Here is a 14,613-nt window from a genome sequence, read left to right on the forward strand (position 1 = left end):
TCCTGGTAGCTCAGCTGGTAAAGAATCCACCTGCAATGGCAGGAGATCCTGGTTCAATTCCTGGGTCAGAAAGATCCCCTGGAGGAGGGTATGGCAACGCTCTCCAGTATTCTTGCCTGGAAAATCCCCAGGGACAGAGGGCAGTAGTCCACGGGGTTTGAAAAGAATCAGACAGAACTGCGTGATTAAGCACAGCACAGCACAGCACAGGATCACTCCATCCCGGTGTGCTATTGGGTAAGTCCCTCTAGGCTTTGGTGTCCTTATCTGGGAGACAGGACTGGACTGCTGTTTTCTGTGGTCCCTTTCAGCTCTGACCCTCTGAAAATCCCAAATTAGATGTGATGACGGCATCCAGAGTAGTGCTGGGCTTCAGAGTTTAGGCTGGATCTTCATTCCTTCAGGATGCTTTAAGGTTCAGTCCTGCCCATGGGTGATTTACAATATGCCCAAGAGCCAAGGGGCTTCCCAGGTGGCGCAGTGGTAAAGAATCCGCCTGCCAATGCAGGAGATGCGAGAGACGTGGGTTCAGTCCCTGCGTCAGAAAGATTCCCTGGAGTAAGAAATGGCAACCCACTCCAGTATTCTTACCTGGACAAGTCCATGGACAGAGGAGCCTGGCAGGCTACAGTCCATGGGGTTGCTAAGACTTGGATATGACAGAGCGACTGAGCAAACACACAAGAGCCAAAAATGAGTTTATTTCAGGGCAAACAATTCATGTGCCCCAAGACACAAAGCAAAAGGCATGTCACAGAGAACTGTAACGCAAACTGCCCTCAGGATGCCTAAGTATGGCCCAGGTCTCCCAGTGTGACCCTGGACAAATCCCTTCATCTCTGTGAGCCTCTATTTCTTGTAGGATGAGAGTGTTGGACTAGATGTCCTTCCTTCCAGCTGGAGACATTTTTGGAGGGTCCAACAGGTGAGGTTGAGAAGGATAGGTGGAAAAACCACTTTTTCTCCCCTCTCTCTCCTGCTGTCTTCCCAGGGCCCTCTCCTCCAGATTTGGGGCAAAAAGAAACCAATTTCAGGCCAGCATCCAGGTTATAATCATGCTTAACTAGCTGAGATGTTTGGGGGAAGAGCAACAGACAGGGGCCTAGGTAAGCTGCTACCCCTCTGGACCTCAGTTTGCTCATCTGTAAAATAGTATGATTCAATGGATGATGTCTAAGGATTTTTCCAGCTCTGTGAGCTAAGGATTCTAGAGCTGGAGCTTAACAAAAGCAAAAACAAAACAAGTGTGTGTGGTGGGGGGAACTTGCCTGGTGGTCCAGTAGTTAAAACTTCACCTTCCAATGCAGGGGGTGCAGGTTCAATCCCTGGTGGGGGAGCTAGGATCCCACATGCCTCTTGGCCCGAAAACATCAAAACAGAAGCAATATTGTAACATATTCAACAAAAGACTTAAAAATAAAACAAAAAATAAGTGGGCCCTGGAAGGAGATGCAGGGCCCAGTCATGCCTCACTTGAGAGTCTTACCTGGTGTTTGACACCTTCTGTCCCTTCCCAGGCCTCCCACCTCCTGCCTTCCTGGCCCAGAGACTGGAAGCAGGTGACTGTCTCTTCACTCAGCAATGACCAAGCCTTGAGAAAGCCACCATGGTGGCTCCTAGAAGGAGCTATGAATTTGTTTAAAAATAGAGACTGTTCTGGGTGCAGCTATCACCACTTGTCATGGTACCTTTACTATATATGTTACCTAGAGACAAAGCTGAAAAAAGCTGCCAGTATACGGACCAAGAGCTTCCCACAGCAGCTAAAGGACAGCAAGTGACCAGGAGGCCTGGAACAGAGGTGAGACCTTACGATAAAATTTCTCAGCCCGACTCCCCAAGCTAGGGACCCAGAGTGAGGCGTCTCACTGAGGCTTCTTACCCTGCTAGCAGCAAGACAACGAGCAGGAGGTTGCTCCAGGGGGCTGTAGCTGAAAAGGAAACCTACCCTCTCCTCCACTGCCCTGCTGGGAGCTGGAAGTGAGGCCCAGATTTCCTGAACTGTACGGGGTTCCTGCCTGCCCGCTCAGGATTCAAGGCCACGTGAACAGTGCTAGGGCAGCTCTGGCCAGTCACATCCTGGACGTCCACAGTCCCTCTAGAGTATCGTCTCTGGGCGGGGCATGCACACCAGGGAGGGGATGGAGGGTACAAACATGCCTGCCCTCTGGGAGCGTATGAGCCTATGGAGACAACAGAGCCCCAAGAAGCAGAATGAAGCAGTGGTAAAGAAGGGAGCCTGGGAGACACAAGCCAACTCGGCCTATAGAAGCTCAGGCCAACCATTTGCCCTCTCTAAGCCTCAGTTTCCCTCTGTATCGGGAGGACTGGACTCTTTGATGCTGGGAGACCCTCTTGGCCCTGAGGTCATGAGACAACAGAGAACAAGACACATGGAGGGGTCTGGGCCCAGCCACTTGGCTTCCCTGGCCCAGTTGGCTTCCCTCCAGCAAGTCATCTACAGTTGACATACATTTTGCCCCCTTTCTGCATAAACATGTATTGAGAGACTTCCTTTTGGAAGGTTCTGTCACATATATTACCATTCTCACCACAATTCTACAAGGTAGATGCTATGTATTCCATCTTATAAATAAGGAGACAGAGGCCCAGTGATGTTAAGCAATCAGTAAATGGCAAGACCAGGGCAGAGGGAACTTCCTTGGTGGTCCCATGGCTAAGACTCTGTGCTCCCAATGCAGGGGGCTTGTGTTCAATCCTTGGTCAGGGAACTAGATCCCACATGCCACAACTAAAGATCTTGAATGTCGCAAGGATCAAAGATCCTGCGTGCCTCAACTAAGACCCAGCAGCCAAATAAATAAGTAAAATTCTAAAAAAAAAAAAAAAAAAAGACCAGGATAGGACCCATGCTATCTGGTGCGGTGCCAGATGAGGTCTCCCCAGGTTTGAGGGGTCTCTTCTGTATAGGCAAAGACATCTGTGTCCTCTTTCTCCTGGGAACTCCTTGTGGACCCAGACACCCCAACAGGAAGGGCTTGAGTTACGTGTCTGGAAGGCACATTCCATCATCTTTAAGCAATAGGGGCTCTCTGGCATATCCATTGAGGATTCATCCCGTCCATCAGACAGAGCAGCAGACTAGACTTTACCCACCCCACTTGACTTCATCCTGCCAACTCCTCAAGATGAGTGTTGTTGCTATTGTTATTATCATCATCCCCACTTTAAAGATGAAGGATCTGAGGCCAAGGAGACTTAAGGAACTTGCCCAAAGCCACAGACTCGGTAAGTTAAGATACAGGGATCTGACCCCAGGTTATTAGAGCCCAGAGCACGATTAGTTTAACCACTGGACCCAAGCCCACTGAAAGAGTAAAGATCTAGACCTAGATTGAGGCTCTGCCACTGAACCAGCTATGTGAACTTGGAAATTCATTTGAGACTTTATCTCTTAGAATTTCCTCACCCATATTAAAGGACAGTAACCTCTGCCACTCTGGGTTGCCAGAGCAGGACATGAGGGTACTTGTGTGAAGAGCCAGCACAGGACATGGCAAAGGGTAAACCCAACCCTCATCTCCTGCCTTGAAGTTATCACCCCTTGGTTTGAGCCAGCTGAAATGCTACTGTCACTCCCACCCCCTGAGCAAGGAGCTCACCTTCTACACCAGAAATGACCACTGCCCCACACTATCTCACCTTACTATTTGCAGATCCTGGGTTCCCATCCCACTGTCCCAGACATTGTAGAATTGCTCTAGGGGTGGATAGGGGTGCAAGCCTAGATGCCCCAGAGATGCTATAGGAACAAGGCTTCCAGACTAGGGTTGCCAGAATTAGGAAAAAAAGAAAAGAAAGACTGCACAGTTAAATTTACATTTCAGATAAACAAGGAATAATTTTGTGTACTTATATAAAGAGTTCATGCCTTTCAGTTCAGTTCAGTCACTCAGTTGTGTCCAACTCTTTGCGACCCCATGAACTGCAGCACGCCAGGCCTCACTGTCCATCACCAACTCCTGGAGTCCACCCAAACCCATGTCCATTGAGTTGGTGATGACATCCAACCATCTCATCCTCTGTCATCCCCTTCTCCTGCCCTCAATCTTTCTCAACATCAGGGTCTTTTCAAATGAGTCAGCTCTTTGCATCAGGTGGCCAAAGTATTGGAGTTTCAGCTTCAGTATCAGTCCTTCCAATGAACACCCAGGACTGGTCTCCTTTAGGATGGACTGGTTGGATCTCCTTGCAGTCCAAGGGACTCTCAAGAGTCTTCTCCAACACCACAGTTCAAAACCATAAATTCTTCGGCGCTCAGCCTTCTTCACAGTCCAACTCTCACATCCATACATGACCACAGGAAAAACCATAGCCTTGACTACACGAACTTGACTATTCCAAATCCTGAAAGATGATGCTGTAAAAGTGCTGCACTCAATATGCCAGCAAATTTGGAAAACTCAGCAGTGGCCACAGGACTGGAAAAGGTCAGTTTTCATTCCAATCCCAAAGAAAGGCAATGCCAAAGAATGCTCAAACTACCGCACCATTGCACTCATCTCACACACTAGTAAAGTAATGCTCAAAATTCTCCAAGCCAGGCTTTAGCAATATGTGAACCGTGAACTTCCTGATGTTCAAGCTGGTTTTAGAAAAGGCAGAGGAACCAGAGATCAAATTGCCAACATCCGCTGGATCATGGAAAAAGCAAGACAGTTCCAGAAAAACATCTATTTCTGCTTTATTGACTATGCCAAAGCCTTTGACTGTGTGGATCACAATAAACTGTGGAAATTCTGAAAGAGATGGGAATACCAGACCACCTGATCTGCCTCTTGAGAAATTTGTATGCAGGTCAGGAAGCAACAGTTAGAACTGGACATGGAACAACAGACTGGTTCCAAATAGGAAAAGGAGTTCGTCAAGGCTGTATATTGTCACCCTGTTTATTTAACTTATATGCAGAGTACATCATGAGAAACGCTGGACTGGAAGAAGCACAAGCTGGAATCAAGATTGCCGGGAGAAATATCAATAACCTCAGATATGCAGATGACACCACCCTTATGGCAGAAAGTGAAGAGGAACTCAAAAGCTTCTTGATGAAAGTAAAAGAGGAGAGTGAAAAAGTTGGCTTAAAGCTCAACATTCAGAAAACGAAGATCATGGCATCCGGTCCCACCACTTCATGGGAAATAGATGGGGAAACAGTGGAAACGGTGTCAGACTTTATTTTTCTGGGCTCCAAAATCACTACAGATGGTGACTGCAGCCATGAAATTAAAAGACGCTTACTCCTTGGAAGGAAAGTTATGACCAACCTATATTCAAAAGCAGAGACGTTACTTTGCCAACAAAGGTTCGTCTAGTCAAGGCTATGGTTTTTCCTGTGGTCATGTATGGATGTGAGAGTTGGACTGTGAAGAAGGCTGAGTGCCGAAGAATTGATGCTTTGGAACTGTGGTGTTGGAGAAGACTCTTGAGAGTCCCTTGGACTGCAAGGAGATCCAACCAGTCCATTCTGAAGGAGATCAGTCCTGGGTGTTCATTGGAAGGAATGATGCTGAAGCTGAAACTCCAGTACTTTGGCCACCTCATGTGAAGAGTTGATTCATTGGAAAAGACTCTGATGCTGGGAGGGATTGGGGGCAGGAGGAAAAGGGGACGACAGAGGATGAGATGGCTGGATGGCATCACTGACTCGATGGACATGAGTCTGGGTGAACTCCGGGAGTTGGTGATGGACAGGGAGGCCTGGTGTGCTGCGATTCATGGAGTTGCAAAGAGTTGGACACGACTGAGCGACTGATCTGATCTGATCTGACTAGATGAACTTTGGTGACAAAGTAATGTCTCTGCTTTTGAATATGCTGTCTAGGTTGGTCATAACTTTCCTTCCAAGGAGTAAGCGTCTTTTAATTTCATGGCTGCAGTCACCATCTGCAGTGATTTTGGAGCCCCAAAAAATAAAGTCAGCCGCTGTTTCCACTGTTTCCCCATCTATTTGCCATGAAGTGATGGGACCAGATGCCATGATCTTAGTTTTCTGAATGTTGAGCTTTAAGCCAACTTTTTCACTCTCCACTTTCACTTTCATCAAGAGGCTCTTTAGTTCTTCTTCGCTTTCTGCCATAAGAGTGGTGTCATCTGCATATCTGAGGTTATTGACATTTCTCCTGGCAATCTTGATTCCAGCTTGTGCTTCTTCCAGCCCAGCGTTTCTCATGATGTACTCTGCATATAAATTAAGTAAGCAGGGTGACAATATACAGCCTTGACGAACTCCTTTTCCTATTTAGAACCAGTCTATTTTCCATGTCTGTTTCTAACTGTTGCTTCCTGACCTGCATACAGGTTTTTCAAGAGGCAGGTCAGGTGGTCTGGTATCCCCATCTCTCAGAATTTTCCACAGTTTACTGTGATCCACACAGTCAAAGGCTTTGGCATAGTCAATAAAGCAGAAATAGATGTTTTTCTGGAACTGTCTTGCTTTTTCCATGATCCAGCGGATGTTGGCAATTTGATCTCTGGTTCCTCTGCCTTTTCTAAATCCAGCTTGAACATCAGGAAGTTCACGGTTCACATATTGCTAAAGCCTGGCTTGGAGAATTTTGAGCATTACTTTACTAGTGTGTGAGATGAGTGCAATGGTGCGGTAGTTTGAGCATTCTTTGGCATTGCCTTTCTTTGGGATTGGAATGAAAACTGACCTTTTCCAGTCCTGTGGCCACTGCTGAGTTTTCCAAATTTGCTGGCATATTGAGTGCAGCACTTTCACAGCATCATCTTTCAGGATTTGAAATAGCTCAACTGGAATTCCATCACCTCCACTAGCTTTGTTCATAGTGATGCTTTCTAAGGCCCACTTGACTTCACATTCCAGGGTGTCTGGCTCTAGGTGAGTGATCATGCCTTTAAAAAACTTATATTATTTATTTTTATATTTGTATTTAAAAAATTATTCCTTATCTGAAACTCAGATTTAAGTGGTTGTCCTGTATTTTATCTGACAGTTCCTACTCCTAGACCTCAAGGTCAAGTTGGAAGACAGCCCGTCAAATGATTTTTTTGTTTCATTTTAATAATTTTTTTTTATTTATTCATTTTTGGCTGTGCTGGGTTTCGTTGCTGTCGACGCTTTTCTCTAGTTGTGGTAGCACATGGGCTCAATGGTTGCGGTTCCCTGGCTCTAGAGCACAGGCTCAGAAGTTGCTTGTGGCTCAGGGTCTTAGTTGCTCCACAGTATGTGGGATCTTCCCAGATCAGAGATTGAACCTGTGTCTTCAGCATTGGCAGGCAGATTCTTTCCCACTGAGCCACCAGAGAAGCCCCCAGGAAGTGGTTTTTGTTGAGAAATTTGAAACAAAAGAACCCATTTTACGTATACAATTCAACATTTTCTAAGTAAATTGACCAACGTGTACAGTCACATAGTCTGGTTTCAAAAACATTTTTATCACCCGATAAAATGCCCATTTATAGTTAATTCCCATTATCTCCCCCACAAGTAGCTTTTTAAAATATTTAATAAATAATATTTTTTCTGCTGTAAAAATTCATACACTCTTAATGTAGAAACAAGGGGTGGGAGGGAGATCAGAGAAGTACAAATAAGAAAATAAAATCACTCCTAAGTGCATAATTCAATGAGAACAATTATTAGTAATTGGGTAAATGCTTTTCTAATTTTTCCCATGTTCATATTTTTTCAAGAAAAATTATATCACATTATATCACACAGTATCTTACTATTTATTTTTTTGTAATATATCATGAAAATATTCCCATGGCATTAAAGCTTCTTCCACAGCCTCATTTTTAAAGGTTGAGCAGTATTCCATTGTTTTTTTAATTTTTATTTTTTTAATATTATTTATTTATTTGATTGAGCTGGGACTTTTATGCTGCAGTAGGCATAAACTTCGATTCTCCTTGAGGCACTCAGGATTTTTAGTTGTGACATGAGAACTATTAGTTGCTGCTTGTGGGATCTAGTTCCTTGATCAAGGATCAAACCCAGCTGCCCTGCTTTGGAGGGAGGAGTCTGAGCCATTGGACTACCAGGCAAGTCCCCCATGGTGTTGTTTTACCAGTTTCTTTATTCAATCCCTTTTTGATGGACATTTGGGTTGTTTTCAATTTTTCACCATTTTAAATAATGCTGTGATCCACCTTCTTATAGCTAAATCCTTGCACACATCAATTATTGTTTTCTTAGAGGTGGAGCTGTTTTGTCAAATATCTTGCGTGACTGCTCAGTTGTGTCTGACTCTCTGCAACCCCTTGGACTGTGGCCCGCCAGGCACCTCTGTTCATGGGATTTTCCAGGCAAGAATACTGGAGACAGCTGCCATTCCCTTCTCCAGGGGATCTTCCTGACCCAGGGATCGAACCTGTATTTCTGGCATCTCCTGCACTGGCAGGTAGATTCTTTACCACTGAGCCACCTGGGAAGCCCGTTTTGTCAAAGGGTCTACGCACTTTTAAAGGTTTTGATGATTTATTTCCCACCTTGTAAGGGACACCACCCTGGGACCCAGTTGTCCAAGTCAGAAGCCTCAGGTGAAGTTCAATCCTAGAGAAGAAGGCTGACTGATACCCGGTGGTGGGATTCAGATTGGTCCTTGGAGGAACTGGTCCCGGGAGTGCAGAGGAGAGAAGCTACCAGGTTCTAAAGAATGTCAGGTACTGGGGGGACACTGTGGGATCTCCCTGGAAACCAGAAGAATACTCTTGCCCATGGGTAATACCCCATCCTTTTCTCACCACCAGCCACAGGTGCCCCAGACAACAAGCTTGAGCAGCTCCTTCCCTGCCGCCCCCTGTTTGTCTCCGTGCTCCAGGCAAGCTGGACATGGCTCGCAGGAATCCAGCCAGCTGCAGTCTGTCCTGAGCCCCGCCCTCCCCCGCGGTCCGGAGAGAGTCAGCGTCGCTTCTAGGGGCCGACCTTGGCACCCCCCCACCCAGGGGTCCAGCCTCCCTGCCTTCACCCAGCAACCGTGGAAGACCGCACGCGGAAGGCTTGGGGAGGTGGGTGTTGGACTGGAGGCGTAGATCTTGTGATGACTCACATGCCCGCGGAGAGGGAGAAAGGGGCTGGGGGAATGAATGGATTGCAAACCAGAGGGGAGGGGCCAAGGAGAAGAGCTTTGGTGCCTCGATTCCACCGCGTCAGTTTCTTCAACATCTGCAGTGCGTGGGGCTGAGCGATCCCACTGGGGAGTTAGGGGGGGTGGGCTGGCTGACGTTTGCTTCCCGCCCGCTGGGTTGGCCCGAGCAGTTCATGAATGACTCACCTCATTGTCAGGCTGATTCACTGCTCGCCTGGGGACTTGCGGGAGGGTGGGGGGGATTGGGGGGAACTGGGGCGGGGGCAGAGGGGGGGCCGAGGGGAGGGGAGGCGGCCGCAGCCTCCCTGCAGGGGTCGGGACGCGATGGATGGGTTTCCGGGATAAGAAGGAGGGGCGTGCACATGAGTTGGTCCGTGGAGAACAAGCTTGAGGTTCTGTCACTAGTCTACCTGTGGCTATTTACACTTAAATTAATTAAAATTAAATCCAACGAGAGCTTCAGTTCCTCCGTGTCACCAGCCACACTTCAAGCTGTCAGTAGCACGTGCTGTTGTCAACAGCTACTATATTAGATAATGTGGAAAGTTCTATGCGGCAGTGCTGGTCTACACAGCCTTCACATCCACAATGCCACACAGACCAGACCTTCAGCCACCCCTGTACACTCAGACCCCACCTCTTTGTAGGCAGCACATAACAAACACAGTTCCACACACATTCCACACACTCATTCAACACGTAACAGCCACCCACCGACACATCCCTGCAGAACTCTCAGTGTGTGTATACACTTCCAGTATATACCCCTGTCCATGGGAAGACAAATGTGAACACATACACATGCATCATCACTGTGAACTGCATACAACTGTTAATACGATCAAAATACAAATTAGGACAAAATGGATTTGCAAGTATGCTGAAATAGATACAAACTCAAGCCATGTGGTTCCCACAACAAACCTCAGCACGTTTGCAGACTCGAGTAGGGGGAAGGGAACCCACGTTGCTGAGCCTCTGCCAAGGTGCTGGGCATGGAGTTAGCCATTTCAATGTGTTAATTCATTTAATTCCACAGCAATCCTGTGAGGAAGTTGTATTACTCTATTTGCATAAAGGGGGACAGCTAAGTTCAGAGAGGTAAAATAACTTACTGAAGGTCACACAGCCAGTTAGCAGTATGGTCAAATATGAAGCCCCATTTATCTAACTCCATAGACAATGCAGCATGCTGTTTCCAAACACTCCCTCTAAACACACACACACACACACAAATACAGGTGTGCTCTCTCCTGTACTTAAGGTGAGGCTCCTCATCCAAAAAGTACAGGTATTTGGGGAAGTGAGCATGGAGTTGCCTAGACTCCTTTGTAGTCCCTTCTGACAAATAGCATTAGGTCATTCAACAAACACTTGCTAGTCTTCTGTGTGCTAGATCATGTGCCAAGTGCTGGCTCACAAAAGTGAAAAGTCATACTCGGTTGCTCTGAAAGAGTTCAAAGGCCACCAGAGAGGTATGAGAGAAACTTGAAGACAATACAGAGTATGCAAGAGACCTAAGCTATCAGAGCCCTCAAGTCCAGGGAGCCAAGGAAAAGGAAACCTGAGTCAGTCAAAGAAGGCTTCTTGGAGGAGGCAGCATGTGACCTAGGGCATGAAGAGTGAATGGGGTAGAGAGGGATTGGTATTGATTGGGACATTAGTTGAAAGATGAGATCACTTCCTAGCTGCAGGAGACACAAGAGACCTTCGTTTGATTCCTGGCTTGAGAAAATGCCCTAAGTAGGAAATGGCAACCCACTCCAGTGTTCTTGCCTGAAAAATTCCCTGGACAGAGGAGCCTGGCAGGCTATGGTCCATGGGGTCGCAAGGAGTCATAGCACAAATCTGCGTGAGAGATGAAATAGGACAGGGAAGCAGATTCCAGAGCATTGTAGGTGCTGGGGAATTTTTTTCTTTTTAACCACACCATGTGACATGAATCTTAGCTCCCTGAGGAGGAATTGAACTGGTGTCCCTTGCAGTGGAAGCATGAAGTCTTAAGCACTGAGCCACCAGGGGAAAAAGTCCCAGCCCTGGGGATTTTATATATCATCCTCAGGTGCCTGGAAGGGATTAACATTTTTTACGATAGAAAAAATAGTATCCTGCTTGCATGTTGGAAAGAATGGACAGAAGGGAGGAGAGCTTGGACTAGGGAGACAGTGCAGTAGGCTAAGGGGATTGTCCAGGCAGGAGATAGTAAGGCTTGATGTAGAGTATAAGATCTGGACAAAATAAGAGATACAGGAGGATGAGGGATCAGAGTGCATCCTGGCCCTGAGACAGTGCAAGGCAACAGCTTTCCCACCCATGAAAATGTAATGAAAACTATGATTTTCTTTCAGAGCAAGGCGTATGTGCATAGGCACATGGTGTTTTGGACATAATTATAGGGGATTCGTATTCCCTGAATCCCCAGTTTAAGAGCCCAGTTCATTGGAATTCTAAAAGGCAAAACAATGTAGTGGTTAAACTTGTGGATGCTGGTATCAAACTGGCTGGTTAATTATCTTAGCTGCAACACCTATTAGCAATGTGGGCTTAGCCCAGACATTGCCCCTTTCCTCCTCTGTAAAACAGAAGTGATCCTAGCACCAATATCAAGACCTGTTGCTATGAACAAGTGAGCTAATTCATGTAAATGAATGAACCTTGCCTGGAACACAGAAAGTGCTCAGGGAAGTCCAGGTGGTTATTACTACAGACTGTTGTTACTCTTTAGTCCCTCAGTCACGTCTGACTCTTTTGTAACCCCATGGACTGTAGCCCACCAGGCTCCTCTGTCCATGGGACTCTCCAGGCAAGAATACTGGATTGGGTTACCATTTTCTTCTCCAGGGGATCTTCCCAACCGAGATATTGAACCCCCATCACCTGCAATGGCAGGCAGATTCTTTACCACTGAGCCACCAGGTAAGCCCATTACTATAGATTAACTCAGTACTAATGAAACATTCCCCTTTGTACTTGACTTCACAGCTGAAGTTCTGGTGTCTTCTGGTATGGGTCCTCCTACCTGAATCCTAGAACCCACTTTTCCGTTTCCCAGAATCTACCCTTCCTTTTTGGTCTGAGTCTCCATTATCCTCAACCCTGGTTATTAGTAGTAAGCCCACTAACCCCTCTTCTAAAAGAAGGAAGAAGAGGACCAGACTAGATCACCATGGGGATCTAGTCTTTGCTTTTATTTTGGAGGAAAGTGTCAGGAAGAAGACCTGTTATTTGGAGGAGAATCCTTCAGCATGAGAAAGTGAAAGTCATTCAGTCGTGTCCGACTCTTTGTGACCCCATGGACTATACAGTCCATGGAATTCTCCAGGCCAGAATACTGGAGTGGGTAGCCATTCCCTTCTCCAGGGGATCTTCCCAATCCACGGATTGAACCCAGGTCTCCCGCATTGCAGGTGGATTCTTTACCAGCTGAGCCACAGCGAAGACCAAGTATACTGGAGTGGGTAGCCTATCCCTTCTCCAGCGGATCTTCCTGACCCAGGAATTGAACTGGGGTCTCCTGCATTGCAGGCGGATTCTTTACCAACTGAGCTATCAGGGAAGCCCAAGTCAAATCAGCATGACTATCCTCCCCAAATTTAAAATCATAGACAACTTCCTCACTGTGGCCTGCCAGCCCCTCTCCAAAATGTCCCTGGCCCACATTTTCCATTTACTTCAGCCATCACTCCCACACCCATCTAAGTTCTAACAGGAGGTGGGGGTGGCATTTGCCAAGTTCACTGAACTCAGAAAGGCAATGGAGGAGAAAGCATAGGACTTCCAATCAGAAGAGCCACCACCGAATGACTGTGTGACCCTGAGGGTGTCCCTTCCCCTGTGGGCCTCAAGTTCCTAATCTGTAAGTAATACCCACCCTTCACTCTTCGTGGAATCTCGTGAAGACAAAATGAGCCAATGGTTAAAACTGGAAGATGGAAACTACAGTGTGGGTAGGAGTTGATAGTATTCCTCTTGGCCTTTTGGCCTCTGTGATGTCCCTTTAGCTGGAGCTGTCTGAGCCCAGATCCACAGGAAGCCCTGTAACTAGGTCTCTAGGACTATCCACAGTTGGGTTGCCTGGGTTCCCTGGGAGGAGAGGGGGCCTGTAAATGGGAGGGTTGGGGGTCTGTCCCCTAGTTCAGAAGCACAAAGGCCTTGAAGGAATTCCTAACTTGGATGAGAGTTAGAGGTTCAGGTTTCCTCTCTCATCACCATTATGGCCTCCATTCTGACATATGACAGGTTAACTGTTCCACAGGGAGCAATGATAGAAGTCATAGGCTTCCAAGAGGTCAGACCAGGCCAGGCAGTCTGCCCTTGGGAAGATGCATGGCTGGTTCAGATCAGATAGTTAAGAACTCACATCAGCTACCTTCCTTCTGCCTTTTGAGTCCTCAAAACTATGCAACCTGTGCTGTCTCTCAACTGTTTTCATGAAAAGCAAGAAGGGAAAACGAGGTCAGGCTGAATCAGTAACCACAGTAGGCTTTAGTGATAACAACTGGACTTCCCAGATCACTAGGCCCTCTCCTGGTCTCTATCTTTTGTTCTGTGTCTCCCTGACTTGTTCATATTTTATTTATTTATTTAATATATATATTTTTGGCCACTGTGTGGTTTTCAGGATCTTAGCTCTCTAACTAGGAACTGAACTAGTGCCCAAGGCAGTGAAAGCATGGAGTCTTAACTACTGGACCACCAGGAAAATTCTCTCCCTGACTTGTTCATGAACTTGAGAGTACAAGGAGTCATTCTTTTCTCTATCCCCAATGTTAAGCACTGTGCCTGATAAATAGTAGTCCCTGTGTCTTTCATTTATTAATTCTATAGAGCATTGTTCTAAGTGCTGGGGATACAGAGTTGAACAAGCCAGACAATGTCCCTATCCTTATGGAGTTCATATTCTAGTGAGGAAGACACACAATAAAGATGTAAACCATGACGATTATCAATAATGAAAAATGCTGAGAAGGAAATTAAGCGTTGCGATGGGGTGAGGGATGTTACTTGAGAGATTAATGTGACAGGGAAGATCTGACATGTAAACTGAAACATGAAGGATGAGAACAGCCCAGCAGCGAACATCTTGCTTAATAAATATGTGTGGCAAGAATAGACGGATGGATGGATGGATGGACAGATTAATTCTATACAGACAAACGAACAGGGTGGATTCCGGTGTGAATGAGAATCATGCTGTTAATCTCAGTCCCTAGTATGCTTAACACAAGAGAGGAAGGTGGTCAGGATGGGATGTACTGCTGCTGCTGCTAAGTCGCTTCAGTCGTGTCCTACTCTGTGCGACCCCAGAGACGGGGGCCCACCAGGCTCCCCGGTCCCTGGGATTCTCCAGGCAAAAACACTGGAGTGGGTTGCCATTTCCTTCTCCAATGCATGAAAGTGAAAAGTGAAAGTGAAGTCGCTCAGTCGTGTCCGACTCCTAGCGACCCCATGGACTGCAGCCTACCAGGCTCCTCCGTCCATGGGATTTTCCAGGCAAGAGTACTGGAGTGGGGTGCCATTGCCATGGGTCCCAAATTCC

Source organism: Bos mutus, chromosome 19 (assembly GCF_027580195.1).
Source record: "Bos mutus isolate GX-2022 chromosome 19, NWIPB_WYAK_1.1, whole genome shotgun sequence".
Classification (NCBI taxonomy): Eukaryota; Metazoa; Chordata; class Mammalia; order Artiodactyla; family Bovidae; genus Bos; species Bos mutus.